Source organism: Herpailurus yagouaroundi, unplaced genomic scaffold (assembly GCF_014898765.1).
Source record: "Herpailurus yagouaroundi ecotype Mexico unplaced genomic scaffold, PumYag 77, whole genome shotgun sequence".
Lineage (NCBI taxonomy): Eukaryota > Metazoa > Chordata > Mammalia > Carnivora > Felidae > Herpailurus > Herpailurus yagouaroundi.
This window is the reverse complement of record NW_024412388.1, coordinates 9,681,149-9,703,658: the sequence shown is the minus strand read 5'-3', so window position 1 is coordinate 9,703,658 and position 22,510 is coordinate 9,681,149. Positions and strand designations below refer to the sequence as shown.

The 22,510-nt window shown below is 44.2% G+C and overlaps 1 long non-coding RNA gene across 2 annotated transcripts in view; it reads left to right on the top strand.

Moving 5' to 3' along the window:
• The first annotated feature begins 703 nt into the window (after positions 1 to 703).
• The window catches only part of LOC121021499 (uncharacterized), a 43,124-nt gene continuing 21,317 nt past the window's right edge, over positions 704 to 22,510 (top strand). The window contains exons 1-2 of one of the 2 annotated variants that reach the window (XR_005786561.1): positions 704 to 746; positions 20,694 to 20,855. This is a non-coding gene — a long non-coding RNA (uncharacterized LOC121021499). Of the gene's footprint in view, positions 747 to 20,693; positions 20,862 to 22,510 lie in introns of both variants that reach the window. The other variant, XR_005786558.1, reaches the window with a different exon arrangement.

Genomic DNA, 22,510 nt, shown 5'->3' with positions numbered 1-22,510 from the left:
TGTTGTTTTTCCCCAGCAGACGTTAACGCCCCACTTCTCTGATAACCGCATTCTAAATTCACCTTGGAAAATGACCCCCTTCTTGCTCTCAGGCTGTGCAGTGCAGGTGGATGCCAACCTAAATTTGGAGGATGGGTACAAGTCCAGGCCTGTCCAGGGATTTCAGCATTTCCTGGGCACAGTGATTGGTTTATACCCAGGAAGATGGATTTGTAATCAATCCATCCTTTGGGAGATTTTCACAGGGTTTTTGCTGAGAGAGCCACTCTGTCCTTTTGAGAGCATAGGCAATAAGGTACGTAAGTCTGGAGCAGGCTGGGGTTATCTTTGCTGCCACGTGGACAGAAGGCCTAGAATGGAAGGAAAAAATAAGAACCAAAAAACAGGGACGGTGGGACCCAAGAGATGAAAAGAGACATGTTCTTGATGACATCATTCGGGTGCCTAGATCCAGCCATGCGTAAAATTAGCAGTATCTCTGAAGTTTCTGGTTATCTAAGCCAATAGGTTCTTTTTTTTTTTTTTTTTTTTACATTTATTTATTTTTCAGAGACAGAGAGAGAGACAGAGTGCAAGCGAGGGGAGGAGCAGAGAGCGAGGGAGACACAGAATCCAAAGCAGGCTCCAGGCTCTGAGCTGTCAGCACAGAGCCAGACTCGAGGCTCAAACTCATGGACTGTGAGATCCTGACCTGAGCTGAAGTTGGACGTTCAACCGACTGAGGCACCCTGGTGCCCCATGAGCCAGTAAGTTCTTTTTTAAAATTACGCTAATTTGATATTTATCACTTCAAGGGAAAGAACACTGGCAAGTATAGCAACTAATAAAAAATAAAAAACAAAACCAATTGGATTTGGAGCCATACTTTTGGCTCAACTGATCCATCATCAACAATGTCCAACTATGGACACCTTCTTAAAAGAGAAGAAATGGCATATCCTAGTCACTCATATAAACAACTATTATTCTTTATTTAAAAATATGTTTTATTTTGTTTACAAAGAACTACAAGGGATTTTAAAATATGTTGAATTTTATTTTATTTTTATTTATTCAAATAATCCCTATACCCAACAGGAGGCTTGAACTCATGACTCTGAGATCAAGAGTCACATGCTCCTCTGACTGAGCCAGCCAGGCGCGCCAAATATGTTGAATTTTAAAATAAATTTGGAGAGCTGCGTGTACCCCAAAACCCCATTTTATACTCCACTGAGGTCACCAGTTTGAGAAACTCTGACTCAGCTTTATCCCTCCTTCCCAGCCTTCCTTCCACAGTGGATTTACAACCATCTCGTTCTATATGGAAGTATGTCTTCTGACTGTTCTTTAGAAGCCTGTTGAAAACATTTTACCTGGACAGGGAAACAATGAGACCTTCACTTATGTAAACATATTGGCTCTTTCGTTGGCTTCTGGGCACATTTTTTGGGTGCTCTTTAGAGCTGCCGTCTTAAAATTGGCGTGCTTAAAATCACATGCTTGCTCTCTGCTCCACTGAGAAGGGCGTTATAAGGAAAAGAATAGAGGATTTAGAAAAGGAACAGCGCACATGTGTATTAAATTCTGAGCATATTTGCATGCACGAGTGATTTGCAACAAGGAAAACCATATTGCGCATCAATATTTACGTTAAAAGAGCAAACTACAGGGGCGCCTGGGTGGCGCAGTCGGTTGAGCGTCCGACTTCAGCCAGGTCATGATTTCGCGGTCCGTGAGTTCGAGCCCCGCGTCGGGCTCTGGGCTGATGGCTCAGAGCCTGGAGCTTGTTTCCGATTCTGTGTCTCCCTCTCTCTCTGCCCCTCACCCGTTCATGCTCTTTTTCTCTCTGTCCCAAAAATAAATAAACGTTGAAAAAAAAAATTAAAAAAAAAAAAGAGCAAACTACCATCCAACCAAATGAGGATTTCAAACCTCTCCTTGCTGTCAGCTTCCTCATTTGCACTTGAAAAGAGCTATCAGTCAAGATTGGGTTTTTTTGTTTGTTTGTTTCTTGGTTTTTTTTTTTGTTACTGGAGAGATGATTCTCTTGGAAGGCTATGTTTTTTCTTTTTTTAAGCTACAACATGCTTCACAACTTAAAAGTGTGTTCATCTTCTTAAAATCACATGGGCTTCATTTTTCAAGCCTTGAGTTAAAGGGATATCGCCCTGGATAAAAATACATCCACGGGGGGAAAGGGTTATTTGCAATTCAGAAATGCTAGTCTAATGCATTTGGTGGCGGTGTAAGTTGGGACTGACATAGGAATCTAATTTAAAGTTTTAGAAACCGTAACTGTTTTGGTTAAAGTAATGCGAAGATGAATCCGTTTTCTGACAGCTCAGCAGGCCTCCCAAGCTGTGATTGTCAAAATGACAGACACTGACAAAGAAAATCAATTCTATGTCACAGTGAAACCTATTGCTGAGGTTTTTCATTAAAAAAACTGCAAGTGAAGCCCAGGCAGGACTCTTGGGCATATCTATAAGGTGTGAAAAGCAGCAGAAGAGGTATCTGAATCAAACTGAATTTAAAGATTTCTTTTCCAAGAGAGGCCCCCATTCAACCACCTTAACACTTTCTAGAACATTGCATGTCTTCTGCGCCAACCCCAAGGGTAAGACATCTAACAATTCATTAGTAGAATTGCCATGTTCTTCCTTTTCCTTTGCTTTAACAGCAAACACCAGATGCGTAGAGCCTGGAGCCTGCTTCTGGTTCTGTGTCTCCCTCTCTTCTGCCCCGTCCCCCACTCCGGCTCTGTCTCTCTCAAAAGTAAATAAACATTAAAAAAAAAAAAAAAAAGACTCCCTGGTTAGTACTCCTGCTGAATGGCCGCTGCTCTGTGCCTAAGTCACATCTGCCACTCTCTGAGCTCCCTAACGTGGTGCAGCAGTGATGGTCCCTGCTTTCACTTGTCTTGGAAATGACGAGTAACTGAGGAATCCCTGCCTCCCCCCATCACTGTGGGGCTGGTGCTTTCCCATTTCCCACCGAGATTCCTACTGGTGTCCCACGTTGTGAAGCGATGCCTTACACCCCAGCCCTGTTCCCCACGATGGGCATGGACGGAGGTCTCTCTATCAGGCATCATCCACATCGCCTTCCCTCCTCCCACCCTTTCCCCATACCCCAGCCCTAAGCCAAGGAAGCAGTTTGTAACTCTCCCATTTCAGGGCTCTGTAAAATAATATGGTGATGTGGTATAGTGGAAGGGCGATGGCTTTTGAAGTTTCCCCCAATATTGTGACTTTAGGCTACCTAACCGCGGTTCTCGCTTTGCAAGGTCGTTGTGAGGACTCAGGAAAAGAGGATTATAAGGCTTCTGGAACCTGGTGGTACTTGGAACGGAAGGTCGGTTTCATAAGCACCGTGTATGCGCGCGCGCGTGTTAGGGGGCAGAAATGACACCAACTGGACCGTTTGTTTTCACTTCTATCCCTCGGACGGTCACTGACTGCGGAGCGGGCTTGACTCGGTCCCTCCTAACCTGCTCCCTTTGCCAGGCTGGACTGCACAACATGTGGGAGAACGCGCCTCCTTGTGGCCGGCCAGAGAGTTGCGGTTACTTGCCTTGTCTTGCATCAGTACTTTTTTTTTTTTTTTTTTTAAGATGCAAAGTCACTTTCCTGACCCAGGTGCTGAGAGGGGTGTTAGGAGCGCGGTGAGGTCACAGGAGTTGACTTGGGGAAGTTGCCTTCAAGGAGTTACGGTAACCAAGGTAACCAACGTTGGTTGGTTGGCCGGTGGGGGATGAAGGATACATTGTTATGCTGAGGTTGTTTTTCCCACTAGCAAAGCATTAACTTTAAGACAGTTGGGAGTTCCCAGGGATGTCAGACTGTACCAGTCTGGAGTATTTGTCAATGGGCTGCAGATTGTAAGGGGATTTGATTTTATGTACATTTTCTTTTGCCTTTGTTCTCCACATCAGCCTGTGGAGGGGGACATCCAGGACTTTAGCAACTCCTGGACAAACTGGGACACGGTCCCCACTAGGTTTATCTCGCTCTGTTGCTGAGCTGAGACCAGGTCTCTACAGGGGTTAAATCACAACGCTGGCGGTTTAAATGGGAACAAGGATTGAGAAAAGTCTGGAGAATGGCACAATTTCCCTAAAGGTCAGGTGTAATCAGGGTACCAGCTCAGAGACTGGGGGCGGGGTGGGCCACGTTGGGAGAAGGAACTCACAAAGAACAAAGTTCCTCCCATTGTGTCTACACAGCGACGTTCTGGACTCTGTGATCTGGCTTTGTCTCTAATCTTTCTAGGACTGGTCTTCATCAAAGAAAGCCTTTTGCAGATTTATGAGCTATGGGGTATTGTTTTCCTTTTGGCAAGACAATTTAAGGGAAGTTTCTCTCTCCATTATTACATCTCACAGAGCCAAAATGAGAAACTTCAAGTTGTCCTTTTCATCCACCAGTGCTGTGCCAACTTAAACATTACAAACAAATCACAAATTAATATCCCCTAACTAATCACTAGAAGCGGAGAGAATAATTATGGTTTAGTCATGCAGTGTAGAACAGAAGCAGAGAGGGGCGCCTGGGTGGCTCAGTCGGTTAAGCGTCCGACTTCAGCCAGGTCACGATCTCGCGGTCCGTGAGTTCGAGCCCCGCGTCAGGCTCTGTGCTGACGGCTCAGAGCCTGGAGCCTGCTTCGGATTCTGTGTCTTCTTCTCTCTCTGACCCTTCCCTGCTCATGCTCTGTCTCTCTCTGTCTCAAAAATAAATAAACGTTTAAAAAAAAAAAAAAAGAACAAGCAGAGAAAGGCACCATGTGCCGTGAAAATTGGAAGGAACACCATGGAAGGTAACCTCAAGCACCTGGACTGGAAATGGGCCAGGACCACACGGTTCACACACTGCTCAGGCACAGGTGTTCCGGTGAATGAACCAGAGCGACCTCCCAACCTTTTAAGCCACTTATCAAATTACCCAAATTCTACTCCTGTTGGTCCTTGGAGGTTGCCTTTGCAAAGACTTGCTCGGTTCAGTCCTGCCCAGTGAATCAAAGCCCATCAGATGAAAGAGGAAAAGGACCAGGGTGTTGACTCCAAGACTTCCAGTCCCCTTTCTGTTGTAACGCTGCTAATGCAACTCTCTGGGTTTATTATTACACAACAGCGGTTTCCAACTGGGGATCATTTTGCTTTTCCCCTCCCCCCACCGGGGGGGGGGGCATTTGATAATGTCTGGAGACACTGTGGTTGTCACCACTTGGTGAGTACTACTGGCATCTAGGGGGTGGGGCCAGGGATGCTGCTGAATACCTCCAAGGACAGGAAGCTCCCAGGACAAGGAAGTATCCATTCCCAAGTGTCCAGGTCCAGAGAGCCTCCAAGATGGCATAGCTCTGTCAGGCTCTTCTGCTTTCCTTTTTCTCCAACCAGAGGAAGAACAACTGATGTGTATGTTCACGTTGCTGCCATGGGAACAGCATCCACACTTTCCCGGGAACGTTCAACAAAAACAGAATAGAGGGGTGCCTGGGCGGCTCATTCGGTTAAGCATCCGACGCTTGATTTTGGCTCAGGTCATGATCTCACGGTTCATGAGTTCGAGCCCCGCGTGGGGCTCAGAGCCTGCTTGGGATGCTCTGTCACCCTCTCTCACTGCCCCTCCCTGTTTGTGTACTCTCTCTCTCTCTCTCGAAAATAAACATTTAAACGAACAAACAAAACCAGAATAGAGAATATAGGGTGATGTTAAAACCCTGATACTTTCATCAATTTACTGAGCGCAACGGAAAGAACTGAGCTAACTCCATTGCAAATTGGTACAGCTCAGGGAATAGGTCAAGGGTTCAAAGCTAGGATCATAGGTTTGTGGTCAAATCCAGAGGACTGCCAACACCATCCAAAAGAAAGGTAGAAAGACAGGAATAAAGTATTGTGGAAACTCAATGTGTAGCCACATATCATATAATTGTAGTATTAATTCAGTTTTTACACATGGCCAACGGGGAAATTTACAAGATGCATGTGATAGTGCCAGAAAATAAGAAAGTGCTCACATAAATAAAAAATACAACAATGGGGGTGGGGGGCGCCTGGGTGGCTCAGTCGGTGAAGTGTCCAACTTCAGCTCAGGACATGATCTAATGGTTTGTGGGTTCAAGCCCCGTGGCAGGTTCTGTGCTGACAGCTCAGAGCCTGGAGCCTGCTTTGGATTCCATCTGTCTGTCTGTCTGTCTCTGTCTCTCTCTCTCAAAAATAAATAAACATTTTAAAGTAATTAAATACCATGATGGGGACATGTCAGAGGGACACATGAGCCAGCTGCAAGAGCTCCTCCCAGTGGCCAAAGCTGGAACATCCTGAACAACAGAAAAACGAGATAGTGTGGGATTATAAACCAAAGTATAAAATAACTAGCCATGAAGCCGTGATACCATAACTAAGTGAGGAAGAATAACTAAATCTATTCTGGGTTGGAGGATAAGAAAACTCATATTTTATTTTTCGAAGCTGTCTGTTAGAGGCGTGCTAGCACCTACACTCTGGAGGCAGAGGGACTTCCTCTTCTCTCTGCCACTTCCAGCTTAGTCAACTTGGGCAAGTTGCTCGTCTTTCTAAAGGCTCATTTTTTTTTTTTTTTTGCATAAGCAAAATGGAGATAGTAAGGGTATCTACCTCATTATCGTGTGAGTCTCTTACCTTGGTGCCAGCACAATTCAGGAATTTAAGAACTTTTCTTTCCTCCTCTGTATTATTTGCCAGTTGGCATCTCCTTCTTGCCTCTAACCTGTGAGGTCAGTCAGGGTGGGGACTGGGTCCCTCATCCCCAAAACATTCATCACATCACCACATCCATCACAGTGGTTTCAAAGAAGCCTCTGTTGAACAAATGAATGAACCAGTGAATGGGAGCATGTGTAGATGTGATCAGAACTGCAGCCACACTGGCTGAAGGCCACGGTGTCAATAGAATGGGAATCTTGGTTTCAAGCAAAGGGGACAGGGAAGGTGGGGAGTCAGCAGGTGGGGTAAGACCTTCAGACTTTGGATCTGACTGTGTTTGGCAATTCTCTTGACTGTTTCTGTTTTGGAGGGAGGCATGCAAGTTACCGAGGCCCTGCCAATCCGACTCTTGGAGATGCAGAGTCTGTGAGCACTTCCTCCTGTGAGTAGCAGGTGACCTGGGAGAGCTTACTATCACAAAGGAGCTCCACAAGAAGCAGGACTTACATAAGACACAATCATTAAAGGATATCGTTCTATGGGGTGTCCAACATACCAGTTGTATGCTAGCCGGTAGAACGTACAACTCTTGATCTCGGGGTGGTGAGTTAGAGCCCCATGTTGTGGGTAGAGTTTACTTTAAAAAAAAAAAAAAAAGGACCTCGTTTGGGAAGTATTGAATCTACTTTGAGCCAATTACCTGTCAGTGCCAAAAGCACACCAATAAGAACTCTGTTGTGTTTGGATTTTATAAATATATCCGTATATGTGCACACCTACAATTTCTTAATACAAACAAGTTACACTGTGGATTTGTGGATTTGTGTATGTTTTTGAAATATATGTTAGATCCTAGGATTATTATAGGCTCTACCAGTAAAGTTTTTATTCTTTGATTATGATCCTTTCAAATGTGTTCTGACTTCAATAAGATCATACTTATTCCTGTGATTTTAGTCCTAAAGGAACTTTCCTTGGATAACAAGGGTGCATTTTCCAGTTCTTTCGATAGCCACAGAAGATAGCTATTGCATCCAGTTTAATCGCCTCATGATTATCATGAATTAATGCTGCGTGTACTTGTGTGGACTCGCTCGATTTTCTGGATGTGTAAACAGTAACAAAAGTGGGCTTCACTTAAAATGGCAAAGCAGGGTAGCTACCAGTGCCAAATTTGCCAAAGGAGTCCTTAATTCTCTGTTTGTCTGTACAGACCCAGCAAGACGTTGTCAGAGCTGGCTCAGGGTGTGATTGGTGAGTCTGCTTGAAATTCCAGACTTTCCGTCACAGAGTGCTGGATGTGATAAATGGGCTGGGGTCTGATGGTTAATGACTGCTCTCAAGGACAGCTAGAGTATCCTTCAGGCTGAATTACAGTGAACTACCAAGAACCTGCTACATACTCAAAAGCTTTCTGCAAAAGCTATACATATTCAAGGGTGGCTTTTTTTTTTTTCCCTCCAAACACAGAGATTTTCTATTCCCTTCTTTTCTAACCCCATCCTGGACCCTCCTCCCAGTATTCTGACAACCGTATCAGGCAAGCTGCTCATCGGTTTTCCAGCCAAACGCACCCCTTGGCATTTTAAATAAAGATGTCTGTATGATTTAGTTAAGAGGGTAAAAATTATGTACTGTGGAAGGTGCCTAAAAAGTGGTTTAGAAATTGAGATGTAAGATGTCCTTAATGCAAATGTTCTCTCTATTTTTCCTGGCAAATAATGTCTTCATTAATGCTTGCCACTAGCTGGTGCTAGGGCACCACTGAGCAAGCGTGCAATTTCATTGAATCCGTCCACCAGGATTAGTCACCCTAGGTGGGTCGTTCCTCTTTGTTTAACATCACGCCCTTATGTCATTTCCACTCTCTGGCTAATCAACATGTAGGAAAGCAGTTCTCCAACCTTCCCACCCCACAGCTGCACTTTACAAACATCGAGGAAATTTCCTTTTGAATGAGATGAGCTTTCAAAACACCGGGATTTTCTCATTTTATTGTCACGTCCAACACATAAAGTTATTTTGATTGTTCTTCAATCTTATAATATACAGGGTGCATGTGGGGGACCAGAGATTTTAAAGACAGAGGCATCCTAATAAAGATATGAATCCCCAAATTTATATTGTTCAAGTCCTCCTTAAGGGAAGCAACAGGGCTAGATAGCCAGAACTCTCTGTTTATTTTACAGTTTTACATTGGATCATTTATATATACGTTGAAAGACTCTGCCTTATAGAGGTCTGAAAGCCTCTCTATAAATGTGGGGTCTTTCAACTACTGGAAAAACAATGCAGAAGTTCACATCCTGCTTTGTTGGTTACTTCTGTTATCCTCAACCAGTAAAGAATAGCAAATTTTATGACAAAAAAAAAAAAAAAAAAAAAAAAGAAAAGAAAAAAGAAAAGAAAAAGCACAGAAGTTTCATCTATTGATAAAAATATGCTGACAATTCCATTTCTGGTTAAGTTTTATGTAACTATCATCTTTCAAAATACTTAGGAAATTTGCACAAATTGAGTTTCATTTTATTATACTATCATCATTATACATTTTGCTTTTAAAAGCCATTAAATTAAAAAAAAAGTGGGGAGGGGGCACCTGGGTGGCTCAGTCGGTTAAATGTCCGACTTCAGCTCAGATCATGATCTCGTAGTTTGTGGGTTTGAGCCCCACATTGGGCTCTGTGCTGACAACTCAGAGCCTGGAGCTTGCTTCGGATTCCGTGTCGCCTTCTCTCTCTGCCCCTCCCCCGCTTGAGCTCGCTCACGTTCTCTCTCTCTTAAAAATAAATACACATTAAAAAAAATAAATAAGTAAAAGTCATCGAAATAGTTAGAAATACCATTATTTGCAATTCTCTGAATTAATTGCTCTAAAGTGATCAGCTCTGGCATTTCTGATGGTAACATGGAGTGCTCCTCCCTGCTGTGGAGATCAAGGACAGGATGTGTTCTTCAAAGGTTTGTGACACATGTGAGCCACTCTGTTTGTCAACAGCAAATGTGAAAGTCTTCTCTCCCCGTTCTGTCTGGTATATAATATTGCACCAGAAGTTTAGAGGAAGTGGACAGCTTGGCCAGCAAGCAGAGTTTATTCTTCCTGGCGTCCTGTGTCACATCATGTGTTGGGCTGTTGTTGAGGTAGGAGGGTGGGTAGTGTGGTTTGAAAACCTAAAACAGCAGGCTGAATGAAGGTATCAGCTATTTCCCAGCGTACTGACTTGTAACTTTTAAAGTAGTGTCGAGTTTTAGCCTCAGCGACAAGGTGCTGGAAATATGAAATAAATTATTATCTTTCTTTAACTAAGGCTATCCAATGAACCAGAACAGTGATCATTTCCACTAACTGTGTCAAAACCACAACAATCACAATTCCATCTGGAAAATAATCTGTCGCTCACACAGTATGTCAAGATGATTTCCAAGAGTGGCTGGCTGGCTCAGTAAGAGGAGCGTGTGACTCTTGATCTCGGGATCGTGAGTTCAAGCCCCATCTTGGGGGCAGAGGCTGCTTAAAAAAAAAGAAAAGAAAGAAAAAAGATGATTTCCAAATGGACCAAACATCTACATTTTACTTTTTTTTTTTATTTTTTTTTTTAACGTTTATTTATTTTTGAGACAGAGAGAGACACAGCATGAACGGGGGAGGGGCAGAGAGAGAGGGAGACACAGAATCGGAAGCAGGCTCCAGGCTCTGAGCTGTCAGCACAGAGCCTCACACGGGGCTCAAACTCACAGACTGTGAGATTGTGACCTGAGTCTAACCGACTGAGCCACCCAGGCGCCCCAAAGATCTACATTTTATAAATGAAATTATATAAGCACCGGAGAAAAAGTAGGCAAATTCCTTTGTAACGTAGGAGTGGAGAAAAACCTTAGTCATTATGACTTGAAATTCAGAAGCAATAGAAAAAAGAGATTGTGAATTTAACTCCCCCAAATAAAACAAAACACATCGAAGACCTTTTAAATGGTGAAACTACTAGACGCAAAGGCAAAAGACAATAAAGATGGGAATGATTTGCAACTTATAGAGAAGGGATTTATAGACAGCGCCTCTAAAAGTCAAGAAGAAAAAGTGATTTTTTTTTAATGGATGAAAGTTACAAACAGTTCATAGAAAATGAGAAGCAAATGGTTTTTAAAAAGAAGATAAAGATGCTCAACGTCACTCAGAATAGGGGAAACCAGGAAACCTCACCGAGGGGTTATTCCTCACCTATCAGAGTCACACACATTTAAAACTTTGACACGAAATGCCATCGGTGAGACTGCGGAGGAAACAGGAATCCTCATACATCATAGGTAGGAGTACAGAATAACATAAGCCCTGTGGAGGAGGATTTGGCAATATCTAGCAAAACCCCGTATGCATTTATCCTTCGAAGGAACAATCCCATTTCTAGGAAACTATCCCAGCGATTCATCCGCAAACAAGCAAAACACAGAACGACATGTGAATTTACTCATACATATTCAGTTACTCATGACAACATTATTTGCAATGGTAAAACACTGGAAACAGCACAAATAGCCCTCAGTAGGGAAATGGTTGAATAAAGTATGAAAAATCCACACAATGGAGCACTGTGTGTCATATAAAGGAATGTGGACTATCTCTGTATTCTTAAATGGGGTGATATGCAGGATATATTGGTAAAAGAAAAGGCCATCCACAAAACACTGCATGTAGCACACCACCTTTTCAGTAAAGGAGGGGAGGAAATACTAATGCGAACACACACACACACACACACACACACACACACACACTTATATTTCCAAAAGGAAACACAAGAAGGATAAACCAGTGGGGAAAATATTGGGAGGAAGAGGGAGAGCATATGAGGCAAAACAGAAATAGAAATGAGACTTCTCTGAATAAATCTAGCTATAAAGCTTTGACTTGGGAATCAGGAAATATTTTACATATTCCAAAAAGAAAATTAAATCAAAAGGCAGGGAAAAAAAGCATTTCCTTAAAATTCGAAAACAAATCCAAACAAGTACTGAATTATATATGAAACTGATGTACCACTAAGATCACTAAGATAAAGAGCTATTTCAAGTTAACTTTGGTAGGCAGCATTTGGACTGCACATCATTAGAATATTCTGAGGCTAAAAAGAACTGTGAAGAAAATTTGAACTTCAACAGTCTTTTATGAGTCTCAATATTGACATTTTGAAGTTATTATATGTGTATGGTAGATTAATAAGTCATTACAGCAATAAAATTATTGCTAGAAATCAAGATTTTTTTTTAGTATAATGGAAAAGACACTTCTGTTATAAACAAAATTAAAGAATTTAAGTGTAAACCCAATGATGTTAAGCTTGAAGCGGAAATATCACTACAAATACTTCAGGCTTTTTGCTTTTGAAAAACAGTGAAAGATGTGTTTTCTAAATCAGTTAACAGAGGCAATAACAGCTCAGTAGCAATGAATATACCATTCCCCACTGAAACAAACAAGGCTTTTTAGAGAAATAGCTAAAGCTAAATTGGAGGCAGGAAGTGTATGAGCTGGTCCTGGGGGCTCTGGTGCCAGAGAGCAAGGAAGCAAAGACGAATGGGGTCATGTCAAAAAGCCACCTTGTGGGGCTACCATGGCCTAAGATGGGACAATTTGAGCTTCAGAAAGAATAATGATTGCAACTGATCAGCACATAACAAATGTATGAGATCCTGAGTTCACAATGATGATCAGAAGAAGGGAGAGGGATGCCAACAGTAACTCAAAACATTCATCGGGCTCTATTGAAGCAACTATTGGAAGCTAGAACACCAACTCTTTTACGCACCGAATGTTTGTATCCCCGCCAAATTCAAATGCTAAAACCCCAACTCTCCAGTGTGAAGGTGTTCAGAGGTGGGACCTTTGGAGCTTTCTCTCTGTCTCTGCACCACATGAGGACACAGCAGGAAGGTGGCAGTCTCCAAGCCAGGAGGAGGGCTCTCACCGGACACTGAATCTGCTGACAACTTGATCTTGGACACCCCAGCCTCCAGAATTGTGAAAAATAAATGCTTACTGTTGAAGGCACCCAGTGTGTGGGATCTGGCTACAGCAGCCTCAGCTAAGACGAACTGTCTACTCTGGGAAGTGGTATCTGCTTGTTCCGTGTGAACTGTATTTCTACGTTACTAGATAGTTCTAGTCGATGAAGAGAAGTTCTTCTTTACGAGAAAATTCCAGCTAATAAGTGTGATAGAATAAAAATGGTAGAAAGATCACCACTTTTCAATTCCTAATTACATAAGTGGTCCAGATGCAAAACCTAACAGTGATGGTTGACAGGGACATTTACAATGAGAGATCGGACTGTCCCACCTGAACCCACTGGCGTGTCCAGCATCACCGTAGGTAGGACAACCGGATTATGTACCTGCTGATGAGATCCATAGAAACTACAATAGAAAGTACCACTGTGATGTATCCTTGCCAAAGAATTCCCAAAACCTCTAAACCTAGCTTTTAGTTTATAGAACAAACAAGGGACAAACACCAAGTTAAATATCTCCAGAAGAAAACTAACAAACACGTGCAGAATGTAGGACACCCTGTAGAAAAACAGATGCAGTTTCTAAAATAAGTCAAGAGCATAAGGGAAATAGGGTGGAAGGAGCAGGGGTTGGGGGAATGTCCCGGATTATAAAAAAGACTTGAGAGCCATAATAATCTTCAAATGTAATGAGTGGAAAATTAGAGTATACACTGACTAATCGTTCTTATTAAGGAATTTTTAACTTCAGTTAAATGAGGTGATGCTATTGTGGGAAATGCCCTGATATTTTAGAAAGATCTACAGAAGTATTTCAAGGTAAAATGACATGGTGGTACGGCTATGCTTTTAATTAGTGATGGGGGAAAAAAGACAGGAAGGAAGGGAAGGAGAGAGGGGAAGAATGGTTAGATAAAGCAAGTATGACAAAATAAAAATGTTGAAATCGCTAATGCAGAGAAATGGGTCCGTGGGGGTTATTCAATTCACTGCATTTTTGCGGGAAAAAAATGTTCATAATAAAATGTAAAAGACAAAACAATAATCATTGCGCACTTTGCCAAAAAGATTTCAGATGATCAGTGTATCACCTAGGATAGACCTTCTGGTCATGAGTTTCCTGCACCCGGGTGCTGACAGTGACCTTCCCAGGTAGTCCAGAGAAGAGAGATACGCAACGATGGGGTGACAGGTGCTCCAAGAGTCCCTCGTGAGCTGCTGTGTCTTCACTGTCCCCTTAAGAAACATTTTATTTTGAAACCTTTCTTTCTTGGAGCGCCTGGGTGGCTCAGTCGGTTGAGCGTCTGACTTCAGCTCAGGTCACGATCTCATGGTTTATGGGTTCAAGGCCCACGTCGGGCTCTGTGCTGACAGCTCAGAGCCCGGAGCCTGCTTCAGATTCTGTGTCTCCCTCTCTCTCTGCCCCTCCCCCGCTCATGCTCTGTCTCTGTCTCTGTCAAAAATAAATAAACATTAAAAAAAAAAAAGGAAACCTTTCTTTCCTTTATTACTGATCAGGCTGATTCAAACAGTCCATTTAGCAAAAGTGCCCGACAGGTCCGAAACATACCGTGTGAAACCAAATGATGTGGCTCCTTCATTCCCAGAAGGGAATAGCTCTTTAGTATAGGCACAGAAAAGAACAAATGTTTTTATGATCTGGACTTAAAAAAAAGTTAATGTAAGGAAGAGCGGGAACATACTGGATTGGGAAGAAGAAGAGCTGGGTTGTGCCAGTAAAGGACTGTAGGGTATTTGGCAAGTTGCTTAACAAGAATAAGATAGTGTCCAGGGGATCCCCAGTTCTGGGCTTCTAGGAGCACGTAGTCTCATGAGGTAGTGAGCATCTGCTCGCGGGTGGTGCATGAGCAGAACAGGAGCCAGAGACAGAATGCAGAGCTAGGAGATGATTGTAAGGTTCCTTGTGACTGTGAGATCCTGGGATGCTGGGACCCAGGTTCCAGAATAGCACACACGTGGAAGGGTGTTCATAAGTAAATAAAAGAAGCTCCAAACTCCAGTTCTGTGACGGGATCCGCCACCTTGCCTCCGGCTGGAGTGCATCTCTGCTATGAAACACAGTACCTTGTTTCTGGATAGGCCGGTCAATATTTGGTTTTCCAGGCAGTGATTCTGGGGTGCCCCAGAGAATGTGGTCCAAGAATTCCTGAGGGATCCTGGTAGCCCTTTCAGGCAGACCTCCCTTTGTCAACCTGTCTGATTGAAGCAGGGTTTTCTCCATATACCTAACCAAAACCCAAATGCAGAAGCAGGTATGGGAATCCAGCTGTCCTCGATGACACCAGACATTAAGGAGATTTGCAAAACTGTAAAACAATGTCACTCTTCTCACGAAATTGGTTTTGTTTTGGAATTCGTAGTTATTTTTCATTAAAAATGTGCTATTTGGGGCGCCTGGGTGGCGCAGTCGGTTGGGCGTCCGACTTCAGCCAGGTCACGATCTCGCGGTCCGTGAGTTCGAGCCCTGCGTCGGGCTCTGGGCTGATGGCTCGGAGCCTGGAGCCTGTTTCCGATTCTGTGTCTCCCTCTCTCTCTGCCCCTCGCCCGTTCATGCTCTGTGTCTCTCTGTCCCAAAAATAAATAAACGTTGAAAAAAAAATTTTTTTTAAATAAAAAAAAAAAATTTTAAAAAATGTGCTATTTATGGTAATGTATAAATGGCCTTATTGTATTTTAAATTTTTTTTTCAAAGTTTATTTTTGGGACAGAGAGAGAGAGCATGAACGGGGGAGGGGCAGAGAGAGAGGAAGACACAGAATCGGAAACAGGCTCCAGGCTCCGAGCTGTCAGCACAGAGCCCGATGTGGAGCTTGAACTCATGAGCGGTGAGATCATGACCTGAGCCGAAGTCAGACACCCAACCGACTGAGCTATCCAGGTGCCCCAGTAAATATATATTTTTAAATTCTCCCAGTTTCAATTTCTAATGTGGTAAATATTGGTAGGTATACCATGTAAACAAAAGCTCTTTGTGGTCCTAAATCATATTTGAGTGTAAAGATTGAAAAGCTTAAGAACCATGGTTCTAGAAAAATCTGACCTCGGGGTACCTGGGTGGCTGAGTTGGTTAAGCATTCAGCTTTTGATTCTGACTCAGATTATGATCTCCTGGTTCTCTCTCCCTTTCTCTCCCTTTCTGTGTGCCCCTCCTCCCCTCAAAAAAACAAAATAAATAAAATAAACATTTAGAAAAATCTGACCTCATTTTACTTCTAGCCTCTTCTTACCAAGGATGAAACTTAATCCTTGCAACAGCTCTTGAAGGAAGACACAGATGGAGAAAAGAGGCTCAGAGGTAAATCACCTTGTCCAGAGGCTGCCAGCCCCAGCACACTTCCACTGTCGGCTCAGAAGTCAGAATTAGTTCCCTCGCCAGTTCTAAATCAATCACTGGAAAGGAGATGAGATCCATGATTGATTTAGACAGGTTGCTTAGGGATAATGGATGTTGGGGTGTCAACCACAGATTGTCCATTCTCTTTATAAATGACAAGTCCGTGCAATGAAATGGCCAAAGAGAGGTGCACTATCTCATTATGGATCAGACCATTCCCGGTGGCTACAACAGTCCTCAACCCGCGGTATTAACTGTCACGGATCACCGAGGAGCTGGGACCCAGGTGCTGCAGCCCAGGACCCTATAATGTAGCCTCTGTGTACCTCCTCCGCCTTCTCCGGACAGCTGGGCTTGGTGCTTTTACAATTGCTGGCCATATCTAAGTCCTTTTAATACAATTCTAATTGATTTCTTAATGTCATTGCCTCGGCATGCAAATCTATAGCTGTTGACTCTTCCCACAACAGCATGAAAGGTTGTAATTTTCCAGAGCATCCGTTCAGTTGAAGCAATGGTCAAGTTTCCACTTCCTGAAGGCACATTCAGAGGCAAGAAAACTGTGTTTACTGTGAAGAAAAATTAGCATCAATCATAGGTTGTACTAAAAGTCAGCTGACTGATTTAGGAAAGCTAATACACGCAAATATTTGTTTGGGTTCTCAGGGCTCAATGCAAAGCTGGAGACACTTAACTTTTATTCTAAAGGAGCCTCTCTGGAATAATGATTGATGTACTGAAGTTCTTCCAAAGCTCAAACCCAGAGCAAGGCCGCCCGGCCACAGACTGCTTCTCCAGACTTCTCACGGTGTTATTTCTGGAGGAGCTGTGGCATTGGTAACTCAGGGCACACACTGATCTGTAAGCAGAGGCCTGGTCTGCGGACTGGGGGGAGGGGGCACTGAGAGGCAATAGAGCCAGAGGCTAAGACCTCAGGTCTCAGCTTTGCCACTTAGTGTTGAGTGCCTTTGGGCCTTTTGCCCTGACCATGCCTCAGTTTCCCTGCTGTGAACCAGGAATAATAAATAATAATAGTGTGCACTTCCTGGGTTGTCGTGAGCATATGTAGAGCTCATAGAATGATGTGCAGCATATGACGAGGGATGTGTGTGTGTTTACTATTATTATTATCCCTCTGGGATTGAGGCCGGCAGGGTGAACCAGCGAGGTGGGTATGGGGGTGTGGGGTCGGACTTGGAGACAGATGCTAGGGAAAGACGCGGGAAGCCCAGGGCTTGGTCACGCCCCCGGGGTTGTTGGTGCTTGTCCAGTGCTTGGGAGTGTGATGGGTGTGAACACGCACTTGTGGAAGAGAAATTTCATCTCCCGTGGCCCCTACTAAGCCCGTCAGGAAACTTGTCACACAATTGGCTTTCCCTGTGCAGATAGCTTTTTTTTTTTTCTTAGATTTTTTTTTTTCAAAAATTGTAAATGTTTATTTATTTTGAGAGAGAGAGCATTAGCAGGGGAGGCGCAGAGAGAGAGGGAGAGAGAGAGAATACCAAGCAGGCTCTGAACTGACAGCGCAGAGCACCACAGGGGGCTCAATCTCACAAACCTCAGGATCATGACCTGAGCCAATAACAAGAGTCTGACGCTCAACCGACTGAGCTACCCAGGCGCCCCTAGATTTTATTTTCTTCAAGTAACCTCTACACCCAACATGAGACTCAAACTTATAACCCTAAGACTAAGAGTCACAAGCCCCATCAACTGAGCCAGCCAGGTGCCCCAAAGATGGCTTTGGATAAAAACGAGTTGCCCTGCCAAGGAAACCCACCCTCCGATTATGAATACGTATACCAGAAAACGTATGAAATAGAAGGAACCCAGCCGATTAAAATGCCCTCAGATTTGATTTGCACAGGGTTCTAAGTGTTGTGCTCCTCAGCATGGAGAGATTAACAAGCAAGGAGGTTGAATGGAGATCTTTGTACTTCGACCCAACTGTTTGTTACCAGAGGGTCTGTGGGTTTGGTCTGATGCCTAGACCCACAGATGCAGACGGAGAGACATGCAGCTGGCGCGGCGCGATGTGGGGTTTATTTACTGAGTGGGCTTGGGCCGCAACTGGAGCACAGCACAAATCTGTGACTCAGACCCTTGTTGCTGCTGGCAACTCCCCTGGGTGACCCCCCAGGCTGTGTGCTCCCCATCTTGTGCTCACCATGGCAACCCTTCATAACCCACAGGTCGATGACCTGGGATTAGCTGAGGAGCTGATTTCAGGGCTTGGCCACTGGGGACAGCCTGACCCCAGTGAGCAAAGCTTTCCCCCGTAAATAGCCATATGCTCTATGTGTGGGGCACGGGGGAAGAGAGGCAGCAGGCTTCTGTCAGAGCCTTGAGGGCCCTAGAGGGGATGGTGTGGGGGGCCATGCAAAAATGGATCTTTTCGGGGCTCCTGGATGGCTCAGTCGGTTAAGCATCTGACTTCAGCTCAGGTCATCATCTCACAGCTTGTGGGTTCGAGTCCCGCATCAGGCTCTGTGCTGACAGCTCGGAGCCTGGAGCCTGCTTCGGATTCTGTGTCTCCTTCTCTCTCTGCCCCTCCCCCCGTCTCTCTCAAAAACAAATAAACATTTAAAAAAAGAAAAAAAGAAAAAAAAAGGAAATGGATCTTTCCCCCCACCGGTTTTATGCTCACACGGGAAGGGCAGGTACACCCAGCACAGGGGGCGAAAGGACATTTGTTTAGTGCGGTGGTTTCCCGTGGCTGCCGTAACAGGGTGGCACAAGCACGGTGGCTGCAAACAACAGAAACGCATTCCCTCCCGGTTCTGGAGGCCAGAGGTCCAAAGCCACGGTGTTGCAAGACTACGCTGCCTCCGGATTCTCCAGGGGAGACTCTGTTCTTTGACTCCACCAGCGTCTGGCGGCTGCTGGCATTTCTTGGCTTATGGTGCGTTACTCCAGCCTCTGCCTCTGGGGTCACCCCGCCTCCTCTTCTCCCTGTGACTTCTCTTTTTCTGTGTCTTATCGGGACACATTGGGTTTAGGGCCCACTGGGTAATCCAGGATGATCTCATCTAAACATCCTTAAATTAACTACATTTGCAAAGACCCTTTTTCCAAATTACGTCCCATTCACAGGTTCTAGGAACTTGGATGTGGACCTATCTTTTTGGGCACAACCACTGAACCCACTACACCCAGGTACAGGTTCTATACCCGATGCCCTTAGTCCCTTCAAGAAGGTCAGAGGCCACGCTACAAGGCAAACAAACCGAGTTGATAATCTAGGCTGCTAGATAAAGTTTTCCAGAAGAGAGGGGGAGTTGAATACCTTGTTTCTTAGACGTTTCAATTTATTTCTCTAGGTGAGACAAAAGCATTCATCTGAGTGAGCCTGTGTAGGAACAATGTCTTATATCGGGGGATCAGTGACACAGTGAGAGCTAGAGGTTTGGGACGGAGGTCCTTCACCTCCTTTTTTTTTTTTAAGTTTATTTATTTATTTTGAGAGAGACAGTGAGCAGGGGAGGGGCAGAGAGAGGCAGAGAGAGGCAGAAAGAGTGAGAATCCCAAGCAGGCTCAGCACCATCAGCGCAGAGAATCATGTGGGGCTGGAACTCACGAATCACAAGATCATGACCTGAGCCTAAATCAAGAGTCAGACTCTTGATGCTTAACTGACTGAGCCACCCAGGCGCCCCTCCTTCACCTACTGTTGTGTGGCCTTGGGTAATTCAGCCACTCCAACGTTTGGCTTTCTCACCTAAAAAAAAAGGGCAATAGCAATACCCACATCTGAGGGTTGTTGCAATGCATGTAGAGACTCTGTGTTGTGTTGTTCTTTTAAGATTTTATTTTCAAGTAATCTCTACACATGACGTGGGACTCCAACCCACAGCCCCGAGACCAAGAGTCGCGTGCTCCACCGACGGGGCCAGCCAGGTATCCCTACTACTTTGTATTTAGAAAACACTTCCACATGCACTATGGATTTGTTCCAGGTGCAAACAAGACTGTGGACCGTGTTATTATTTCTATTTTTGCAGGCGAGGAAACAGACAAGTAATGTGCTATTACATGAACTTCGAGCCAGACACTCCAGCATTAGACTCCGTGTTCCTTCTACCCCATGGTTCTCTCCCCTTCCAGGTGGCTCAGTTGGCAGCCTGCTGAGGGCAAGCTCATTCATCGCCGTGGAGGATACAGGAGCGTGGGGGAGAGGACCGAACAACAGGGAGGTGGGAAGACACTAAAGAAGTTCCTAATGTTGCCACAACCATCTTTGAAGTTGTGTTGCTCTGTGTTTGGGTGTCTGACCGCCATCTGACGCCATGGCCATTGAACTCTAATCCCGTTGGAGATCTGTGAATGAAGAGTGTGCCTCAGACCCCAAATAGTTGTTTCCTTTAGCCACAGACCCAAAGAGATATTTTCATTGGCACGCTTTATGAGTTATTAGAATAATTCTTCTCACTGTTAACATCTATGGCAGCGCCTGACTCACAGAAAAGTGCTCCGTGAATATTTGTTGAATGCTCAGTCGACGTCGGTATTTTATTTTCATTAAAGCGTTTCTGATCACGCAGAGCGAGTGTTGAGTGAGGAAGGCGTTTTAGGGTGACTCACCACAAAGGGTGGATAAATGAGTGCAGCTGGGTCTGCCTTTCTATACCGCTCATCATGCAAGTGTTGGCTTTGCCTATTGTTCCAGGACACATTTCTGTCACCGTGGATTCCTCCAACATGAGTGAAAAATTGGAATGACAGTATCAGAAGGTCTAGGGACATCTGTCTGTCACAAAGGAAGCATGGTAGCTGCCAACCCATTGTTTAGAAGAATCCAGGGAATGGCTCCAGGTCAAGAGTGGATGAGGTCAGTGTCGCTTTCCATCTGGGATGGGCTGGATGGGCCATGGGGAGCTGCCTTCCCAGATGGGCTACTCATGGGGTGTGTTAATTTCCTAGGGAGGCTGTAACAAATTACCTCAAACTGGGTGGCTTAAAACAACAGAAATTTATTTTTCATAGTTCTGGAGACAACACATCTGAAACCAAGGTGTTGGCAGGTATACCTCCCTCTGAAGGCTCAAGGGGAACCTTCCAGCTTCTTCAGCTTCCTGTGGTTTCCAAGGGTTCCTTGGCTTGTGGCTACATCACTCCGACCTGCCTGTGTCTTCATATGGCCTTCCCCACCCCCCCCACCCCCATGTTTCTCTTCTTCTCTTTTTACAAGAACACTTGTTATGGGATTTAGAGTCCCATTAATCCAGGATGATCTTGTCTTGAGGTCCTTAACTCACTTACACCTGTAAATACCCTTTTTCCACATAAGCTCACCTTCACAGGGATTGGGGGTAAGGACTTGGACTTCCTCTTTTGTGGGCCTCAGTTCAACCCATTAGAGTTGGGGCTGGCTCCCGTTTCTGAAGGCGATGCTGATAAAACAATTGTGGAGGGATTCCCAGTCGATTCCAAGCATACTCCTTATTTCCTACTTAAAAGAGGAAATGTTCAATTTAATTTTGTGCATGTAGAAATTCGTTTTTTTTTTTTTCAACGTTTATTTATTTTTGGCACAGAGAGAGACAGAGCATGAACGGGGGAGGGGCAGAGAGAGAGGGAGACACAGAATCGGAAACAGGCTCCAGGCTCTGAGCCATCAGCCCAGAGCCCAACGCGGGGCTCGAACTCACGGACCGCGAGATCGTGACCTGGCTGAAGTCGGACGCTTAACCGACTGCGCCACCCAGGCGCCCCTAGAAATTCGTTTTAATTTCAGAGAAGGTGACTATCATGAGATCTTGTGATTTTTGACAACTTCCCCAGAAAGATTTTGGATTCTGGATCACCAGAGGAATTTTCTCAGGAGCCAACTTCACATCTTTAAATTCCTTTTCTTCTACATATTAGAAAATCCCTTCCAGCATCTAACACATCACCTTATACTTAAAAAAATACACTGACTTTTAAATTCACTCAGTTCTATTTTTATTAGAAATAATTGACTAGCTCCAAACACGTTCTCATGGAAGGTAAATGAGACATTTCTATCATTTTGAAAAGACACAATAAATGTATTTTATCAAAATGTTTTCATATAGAAAATAAGATCAGGAGGTCATCTGAAAGAGGGCAGATGGATAGGAACGAAAGATCCTTGTGAAGTTATTAGCCATTTAAATCCAATTAATTTAGACCTTCTTCCTGGGAACATCACACTTATGAGGAAGATGTCAACCAATTCCTAATCAAAGCTGGATAATTAAATATCCAAAGAATTAGTTCATGTTTACTTTTATTTTCCCTAGGGGACAAAATCCTCATCTCTAGAAACACGTAAATTCTTTTATTATGACCCCATTGGTCGCAGCATGATTTGTAATTCAAAAATTTAGAAGCATCCTAAATATCCATCTGCAGGAAAAGAGTTAAGTAAATAATGGTCTGGTCATGGTCTAGTGCTCCACACCAGCTACAGAGATATACTGGAGCTCCACGCTCAGTGAGGAAGAATCTCCCAGTGGAGGG